Below are 9,445 nucleotides of genomic sequence, written 5' to 3'. Positions count from 1 at the left end.
TTACTGACGACAGCCTTCAGGGGTGGAGGACAGAAGATAAAGTCAAGCAATATTCTCTTGAGATTGTCCTCTCCTGCCCTATGGAGAATGGTGAGGAATCCTGCATAGAGTGGGCTGTTGGAGTCATGAAAGTTCAAATATTGAATATGGTAGGACAAAAAACATTTAAATCCACCTATTTAATAAATGATGAACACAATTATTTAAGGTCTCAAGGACCTTACACCAATTCCTGTTCTTTTTTCCCTCCTTAAAAATGACATTTCATGTTGCAACGAAACTCATTATTCTGTACACTTAGCATACTATAACAAAAGTTTTAAATGAGATTTCAATTTGATTATATGACTACTAATTTAAAAAGTAGAGGATATTGACATCTTTAATCTGGAACTGTATTTTTCTGTTGCTTTATGCTAATTATAATAATAAAAAGAATAGTAGGAAAAGGATTCCCACATGCTCATTGGGTAGTTGTATGAACTTTAGCCAATATCACTCTAAAAAAAAATGAAATACTCACTGGATGAATGGGATGAATCTAGTTTTCAGGGTTCTTTGAAGGTATTTAGGAGCTGGTGATTTGAATTTCAAAGCTCTGGACCTTGGGGTAGAGAAAATGAGAATGGTCTGGAAGAAGCAAAGAAAAGCCTACCCCACTGGAGCCCAGAAACATGAGAGATGTAATGAACCACCAGAAAACAGATGAGTGCGGGAGTATTTATCCCAAATGACCATAGATGCAGAAGGCCCATAGAAAGTTTCAGGAGGTATGGAAGGTGAAAGATGGGATCGGAAAAGGTGAGATATAGAAGTGATGAGTTATAGTCTCCTTAATGAATACTTAGCAGACTGACTCAAGCTTGTTATGGCAAATGAGACGAACATTACAAGAGACATGGTGAACTTAGCATTAATGATCCCAGAGCATACTCAGATGGTGAATGTTGGCAGAAAGACGTGATGAGACTGGTTGCTTTGGCAAGCAGAGATCTGGGCTTCTCAATTGGTTCTTACTGTGGAAGATGGGATGGAGGGTGCTTGGAAGGAAAAACTCACTTCAAGGCAGAAGACTCTTCTTGGATGCCTGCCACTAGATGTCTAAGACAGCAAAGAGGCAATGTTTCTCCACTGACGGAAAGGCCCAAGGTTATAAGAGTAAGAGCAATAAAATAAAGATGTAGGGAAAGGCAGTTATGTAAATTATGAAGAAAATCTCAGTGTTCTTTTATTTTCCACTAGAAATAAAAGGGCAGAGTAGAAAGATATGAATCTTCAAAAACATCATGAAATTCTTATAAATGCATCAGATTTTCATATTTTTTGTATTTTATTATCAATATACGTTTAATTATTGTGCTGCTTTATTAAACCTACAAAGAAATTCTATTGCTAAAAAAAGAGGCAAAGACAGTGGAAATATTTATTTAAATAGTAAGATGAGATCCTTGGTGAAGAAATATGATATATTGGCATTTCTTCAAGTATACCTGCCATGTCCTAATCAGTTACGTGGCTACAAAGACTTCCGAAGGCAGTTGTTGGTGCCCTTAAAACCAGTACTGCTTCTCAGAGGTGCTGGTGATCAAGGCCAAAAACTGCAGCCAAAGCTTTTCAGATACTCCCTTAGCCTGGGAGAATGAGCAAGAGGAACTACTATGGGCCATGTTTGGAAGTAGAGCTTTCAAATTCCTTTAGCCTCAGAGTACCTGCTCCGGGGCAGATACCCCCCAAAAAACAAATTACTGAATACCTGAGACTGGAACAAGAAGAAACTCCCCTTTTGACGCCTGTTTAATTGAACCATGAACACCTAGACGAGAGCAGTCAGAGGAAGCACTTCATCTTACTCTCACAGCTCACTCACTGGGCATGTTAGGTATTTCATAATGGCCTCATAAAACACACTGAATTGTTTCTTATTCCTTAATTAATATCTTATAAAGTTAACAATGATTCAATCATTGCAAAAATGAACTGGCACTTTTGTCAGCACATAGCAAAGCCTCCTCACGGGAATTGAGGGAAAGTGTCTCACGGGAATTGAGGAAAAGTGTAGATAGAAGGGGCTGCTGACTACACTGAGAACAACAGAATAAATAGTGTTTTCAGCAGCTACCTTAAACTTCTAAAGGAGAAAATCTTGGGCTTTTAGACTGTACAGCTATGAGAAAATGAAGTTCTGTTGTGTAAGCCATCCAGTCTGTGGTATTCTGTAATGGCAGCCTGAGCAGGCTAATAGAACCATATATAGATGGTCTCCTGTTTTTTGGGGTTTGACTTATAATTTTTTGACCTTACATTAGTTTTATTTGAAAATACCCCATCACAAGTCAAGGAGCATATGTACATTTACTTCTCAGGAGACTGAAGGGCTGATTGTGACTGGGTTCTTTCATGTACCTGGGGATAGGCTGTGAGTCAACTGTGAGTCTAGGATGGTCTTGACAGGGGTAACTTGGCTCTGTTCCATGTGACTCTTATCCTCATCCTGGGACAATGGGCTAGAGCAGCCTTATCTTTCTCGTGGTGAAGTCAGATGCACTATTCAGTAAGCACAGATTTTTTTAAAGCCTCTTCTTGTATCATATCCACTGTTACTCTGTTGGCCACAACAGTTCAAATAGCCAAACTCAGAGTCAAAGGGGGGAATATATTTTGCCTCCTGAAGGGAGGAATGGCAAGGTCACATGGTAAAAGGCATAGCTATAGAGAGAGCTGAGAATTTATTGATCCACTGTTTGTTTAAACTACTTAGCTTCTCGTAATAGAAGACCATCTTACCTGCAATAATGGAAATTTAGTGGGACCAGGCCTTATAAGGAATACATATGGAAACATCTTAAAATCCTTAAATTTACAAAGGATAGCACTTACCTTATGGCATAAAATTTAGGAAAAATATTACTGAGAAAGGTAGATCTTCTACCCCAATTTAAGCCTTTTAGTTATCTTACAAATGTAAGTAGTACTAAAGTTACACTGATGGGAGTTGAAAAAAGGTTAGCTTGTGGTATAAAAATCTGCATAGAAAACAGGCAACTTTCTAGAAAAGATTCAAGAGTAACTCACAGCTCATATTTTATTGTGAAGTGATTACTTGATCTACAATTTTTGCACTAGCTAGAAATATCAGAGAATATTTTTTTCCTGTATATGTGAACTGATTTATATCTTAGACTTAAGTCAACATGGAATTTAACTAAGTTACACTTAATGGATTTAACTACAGGTTATCTTTTCATTTAACTAAATATCCCATTTGACTTCTTCACTTTAACCACTATCACCAACTACTAAATTTTTTTTTTTGGAGTCTTTGTTTAGTTGTAAAACACAAAGTTTATATTTTCTTAGGGTTATAATATCCATGAGATATGTAGAGAACAGAAACTTAAAATGAAAGGATACCAGGCTAGTCAGTCAGCTAGGCATACTCACTACTTAAGTGGTCTTGAAAAACAGTTTACCAACCTTGTCTTAGAAACATTACATATTGATATAGTTCAAGAAACTTGGAGACTGTTTGCAATAACCAAGAAATTCAAAATTAAGTTCACATATGTCAAGGACTCCCTGAACATTTCCAACTTGGATAGTTCAGAAGCAAGATTTATGGTCTATATGCTCCTTAGCAATATGCAGTAACTAAGGATCAGCAACATCTGACATTTTTATTATACTTACAGTTTTTGGTATACTCCCACATTCCACTCTCTCATTTTCTGTAAAATAATTCTGAAAAGAAACAAAAGTTCTCAATTTTCCTCATAATTAGTAGGTTAGGAACCATGATTTTACAGATTTAGGCTCAGTGTACTTAACTGAATCATACATATCCACAGCTCACACTGCTGATGAGATATAATCTCTCACTCCTGGATCCAGGTTCTTTCTTGTGCCCTTGAGCATCCATCTGGAAAACTCAGGTTATTCTTGATGTGGGAATGGCAGATTGAGAATAAGAGCACAGAGCTACATGGTAATTCACAGGAAGGGTTCATTTTGAGTAATAAATAAACATGCATTTTTAATGTGCCTATAAACACTGATTTTTGAGAGATGTTAATATGTGGCAAGATTTTCATGGAATTTTAAAAGACTGATTTCCAGGAATCAATATTTTAAGTAAGCATTACCTTATATACAATTATTTCTTAAAATTGCTAATTTTAGGACGATTTTCAAGTCTGTCTTTATTCAATTTTTGATGCAAACCATTTGGGACAATAAAGTACAGACAGTTGAAGAGATGAGAATGAAAGTAATTATGTAGAGTTTTTAGAATTATTTCCAAGTTGACAACCTGCCTTAAGTCTTCCCATTCCCCCAAATAAAGAAGTAGAAAAAGGAAGAGGCTTATTTATGGAGATACACAAGCAGTACAGATAGTAATGGCACCAATTGTTCCTCCTACCCTTTGTCTTAAGATAGACAATTCTCACCATCTAGGATGTCGTGAAACATTCATCATCTCCTTTGAACTTACTTGTTGCTAAACTGTCATTCTCTGGAACTTTGCTGATTCTTACAGGAAAAGCCAAATCAGGTGGAATGGATTGTTGATTGTCTTCTTAACAATCAAGTCATGACCCTTATGCAGAGACTTCCATTCCTCCATCCTTACCTGTCTGAAACTTGTTCTCTTTCTGGCCCTCTACTCCAAGGCTAGAAGCTAGTGAGGGGTGAAATGGCAGTTAGTGGTGAACCACTTCTACTTGTTTATTCACTCTTAATACTCAACCAGAGAAGTGTTTGAGTGAGGAGTTTTTCAGTCACTTTAAGCTCAACAATTAATAAATGAAATTAATAAAAATATGCTTCCAACTGAGTCACATGGACCAGTTCAGAACTGTCTTTGAATTCATGCTATATTTAGAAGAAAGCTTGCTATTGGAATTCTTAATGTTAGTATGAGCTATGTTTTTCTTTTCAAAACGGGGAGAGAATATTTGGGGTGTAGTCATGGGAAATGTTCTACAAAGTAATAATTTGAATACACAGGCTGTAAATATGTTTAAAATTTCACATTTAGGTCCTTAAGTCCACAAATAAAGACCAGAAATTTTATACCAGCCACTACCTATTAAGCTGAAGAGCTACAAGTTATTAAAAGCCTTCTGTCTCTCTGACATCCCTGCTCCTAAAGCTTTCTTCTTTGATATTTTGGATTTGTAGAAAAGATGTAAGACTAACACAATGAACTCTCTCATACTTTTCACTCAGATTCTTCATTATGAACCAAACATGTGGACTCATGTGGTGTCTCTTTCCACATATTATTACTCTCAATATTTTCCCTGAACTATTTGAGAGTAATTGCAGATAACCTGGATGTCTAGAATCAGTAATATGTTCTAGTTTAACCACAGTACAATAATTATATTTAGAAACTATTGATGTGATAGCTGTTATTCAATATACAATCTATATTCAATGTTCACCAGTTGCTCCAATAATGTTCTCTATATATTTTGTTTTCATTAATCTGGGATCCAACTCAGACCACAAACTACCTATAGTTGTCATGTCTCTTTAATCATTTAATGTAGGATAGTTCTTCAGCCTTTGTAAGATGATGCTAACATTTTTGAAGTACAGGTCAGTTTTTTTAAGAAAACAATGTTCTTAAATTTGGGTGTGTTTGATATTTCCTGAGGATTCAATTCTGATAACACATTTTAGACAGGAATAATATATATGTAATGTAGTCTTTGGAGGTGCATGACATCAGTTTGCCCAATTGCTAGTGATGGTAACATAGAACACTTGGCTCTATGTCTATTGAGTTACCCACTGTGAAGTTACCATTTTTACTAATGTCAAAAAGTATTTTTTAATAAAATGTTTTAATGTGGTGTAGATATCTTCTTCATCATCAAACTTTCACCCTATAATTTTAGCATATATTGGTGAGTCTCATTTGTGTTAATTATTGTGATGATGTCTATAAAATAGAAAAATTTCTAATATTCACTCTGATGTCAATAAGGAGCCAATTTCGATATCATAATCTGAATTCTAAGATTTAAGAAACTTCCTAAAGTCAATATAAGAATTTCTAATTTCCTTCTTTCTAGTGATATTACATCACTACTACTATTGTTAATAATTACTATTTATTATGTGATTACTCTGTGCCAAGCACTGAGGTAGGCACCTAAGAAATAAGTACTTTCCCCCCTATTTTCCAGAAGAGGAAACTGAGGATCAGAGAATTTAACTATTGTAACTTGCCTAGGGTCACAAGCTAGTGTGCTCTCAGCAGTTGATTTTGCACTGCCCACCACCATTTGTACGGTAAAGTAACCAAATGGGGAGGAACGTGGTATGGTTTGAGGGTGTCCCCCAAAGTTCATGTGTTAGAAACTTAACACCCAAAGTAACAGTATTGAGATCCGGGACCTTTAAGATGTGATTAGGTCAGGTGGCCCCTGAGCTCAGGTATGGATTGATGTGGTTATCAGGGAAGTAGGCTCCTTATCCTGAAAATGGGTTTGTTGAAAAATTGAGTTCAGCTCTCTCTCATGTACTCTGTTTTCTTGTCTGCTTTCTGTCACGGAATGGTGCATCAAGAAGGTAATCACTAAAGGTCACCACTTTGCTATTGGACTTTCCAGCCTCTGGAACTATGAGAAATAAACTTCAATTCTTTATAGATTATCCAGGCTGTGGTATTGTGATAGAATACAAAACAGACTAAAATAGCATGATCTGCACTAGGAACATGAGTAGTGTCTCTATCTTCCATTTCCAAAGCCAGCTATCTTGCGGCATGCCATCTTTCTTTCATTGCAGCCAAGGGCTGGACTATTAACTGGCATTTTGAAGTAAGTTCAGCCTCCCAATGTTGTGAAAATGAATATAGTAGTCCCATTTTATCCACATTCTCACTTTTAATGTTTTGGTTACCCATAGTCAAATATGGTCCAAAAATATGAAATGGTAATTTCCAGAAATAATCAACTCATAAGTTCTAACATGTATACCAATCTCGGTAGCATGATAAAATCTCATGCCCACCCACCTGGGATGTGAGTCATTCCTTTGATGAGCATATCCATGTGGTGTACACTACCCACTCATTAGTCATGTAGTAGTCATCTGTGTTATCAGAAAAAATATCATGGTATGACAGTACTTGTGTTCAATTAACCCTTATGTTACTAAATAATTGCCCCAAAGTGGTGATGCAAAGGAAGCACTAGGGGACTAAAACATGAAAAGACAGCTTAACTTTGGTATTAAACAGCAATGCTGCAGATCATGTAAGAAAAAAACAGTACAGTATGTACAGATGGTCCCTGGCTTATGGACTCAAGATTTTTTGACTTTACACTTTGTTCATCAGTATGTAACCCCATTGTAAGTCAAGAAGCTTCTGTAGCCAAGGTTTCAGTCTTCAAGTGGAGGTCTTGGAAAGTAACCCCTGCAGATAAAGGGAGACTACTGCAGCAGATACTGTGAAAATAGCATGATGTAATGGTTTTGAGATGTCAGTGGACACTATTTTTTTTCTGTGACTCGAGAGACTTTGGATAACATTTTTTCATCCATTACTCCCTAAAGAGCTGAGCAATACTCAAACATGCATAAGAAATGTTGAAATGTTTAAATGCACAGGTGTTTAAGGATGAGAAATTTGGAGAAAGAAAAGAATGAGAAAGTAAAGTGGGAGACAAAGTAGAGGAGGGAGGTATTTTCAGTTAGAAAGTTGAATATAAGCTCCGAAAGGGGAAAGACTATTGTTTTGCACTCCTGTATCTATAACATGTAGATGAGAATCTAACACAAAATGGGGATAAAGTAAATATTTGTTGAAAAAATTATGGAGTTGTGGTGCTACTATTGTGTGGTTGTTTAGTGTATGGCAGCTGTGGAGGTGCAGCCCTCAGCTCTCCTTTTCCATTCAGGTGCAGGAGTGCAATTAAAAGCTTCCAGTTAAAAGCCTCCATCTCTAGGGTCTGGGTTGGTTAACTTATTTATTTATTTACTTATTTTTCTGTTGCAGTACTGAAGTTTGAAATCAGGGCCTCATGCTTGCTAGGCAGGCACTCTAGTCCATTCTAGAGCCATGCCTCTAGCCCAACTGCCTTAGCTTTTAAACAGAAGCCATAGTCTTGACAGGTAGCTCCCACCAGCGACTGAACATAGACAGGGCACATTTCAATGACTGAACATGGAGAAATATCTGGCCATTTTTGCTCAGCATGTTCTCTAAGGTGCACTCTTTGCTCTGGAGCTCACTGCTATGTTGGCAGACTTGTCTATCATGTCTCCATCATGGGCTGAGACTCTCTCTGCCCAATCCTGCGTCTCTCTGATTTATCTTTCAGAGACATGCCTCCCCTCCCCACTCCACACACTTCTTTTACTCTTAACTCCATTTTAGTGTTTTCTTGTTGAAGGATCCAAAGGACACAACAGTAACAATTTGCCTTGAAGTCTCATTATCACATCTGAGCAGGACAGACTGTCAGGTTCTGAATTATTCTGGGTTCATTCCCAGTTATCAACATTCTTTATAGTGAGGATTTGCATTCAATTCTCCAGGACAGGGCTACTTCAAGTGTCACCAAATAACTTTTGTTATTTCATCTCCACAAGGAGATAAATGCAGAAATTGAGAATAATCATGTAGAAGCATTTATAACAATTTCGTGTTTGCAACACCACTGGTGATTAGGGAACTGGTTTTCTTGAACGGGATATAGAGTAGTTGGGATGTTGAACTCACATGGTGAATGCCCAGTTGTATGGAATATCTACTAGCCATGTGCAATAGGACCACCTTAGTTTGTGACGTTTTCAGCTTAGTATGGTAATTGTGACCCTAACAATGTATAAAATCTGGAATTAATTTTTCATATACAAAAAACACACTTTGCTGCCCTATAATAATTTATATTTAATGATAAATTTAATTATAATTTTTTTTGCAGTACTGAGAATTGAACTAACTCTTGCTAAGTATTCTGTCACTTGAACCACATACCCAGCCCTGTTGCTTTTAGTTTTTCAGACAGGGTCTTCTGCTTTTTTGCCAGGGTTGGCTTCAGATTGAGATCCTCCTGCTTCCACCTTCTGAGTACCTGGGTATTGATAACTTTAAAGAATAAATTGTTGGAACTGAGCCAGCTTCCAGTGGCTCATGCCTGTAATACTAGCAATTTGGGAGGTAAAAATAGGAAGGATTGTGGTTTGAGGCCAGTCCTGGCAAATAGTTTGTGAGACCTTATCTCCAAAATAACCAGAGCAAAATGGACTGGAGGCGTAGCTCAAGTGGTAGAGTGCCTGCTGTGCAAGTGTGAAGCTCTGAGTTAAAACTGGCAACTGATGAGACATTGATAAGGAATCTTGAAAATTGGCATCATTTGTTTCATTTTAGATAAAATTTAAAACTAAATATTCTTTTTTTTTTGAGGCAGGGCCTTGCTATGTAGCC

The sequence above is a fragment of the Castor canadensis genome, chromosome 12 (genome assembly GCF_047511655.1).
Source record: "Castor canadensis chromosome 12, mCasCan1.hap1v2, whole genome shotgun sequence".
NCBI lineage: Eukaryota > Metazoa > Chordata > Mammalia > Rodentia > Castoridae > Castor > Castor canadensis.
The sequence above is the reverse complement of the archived record's forward strand: the minus strand, read 5'-3'. Positions refer to the sequence as shown.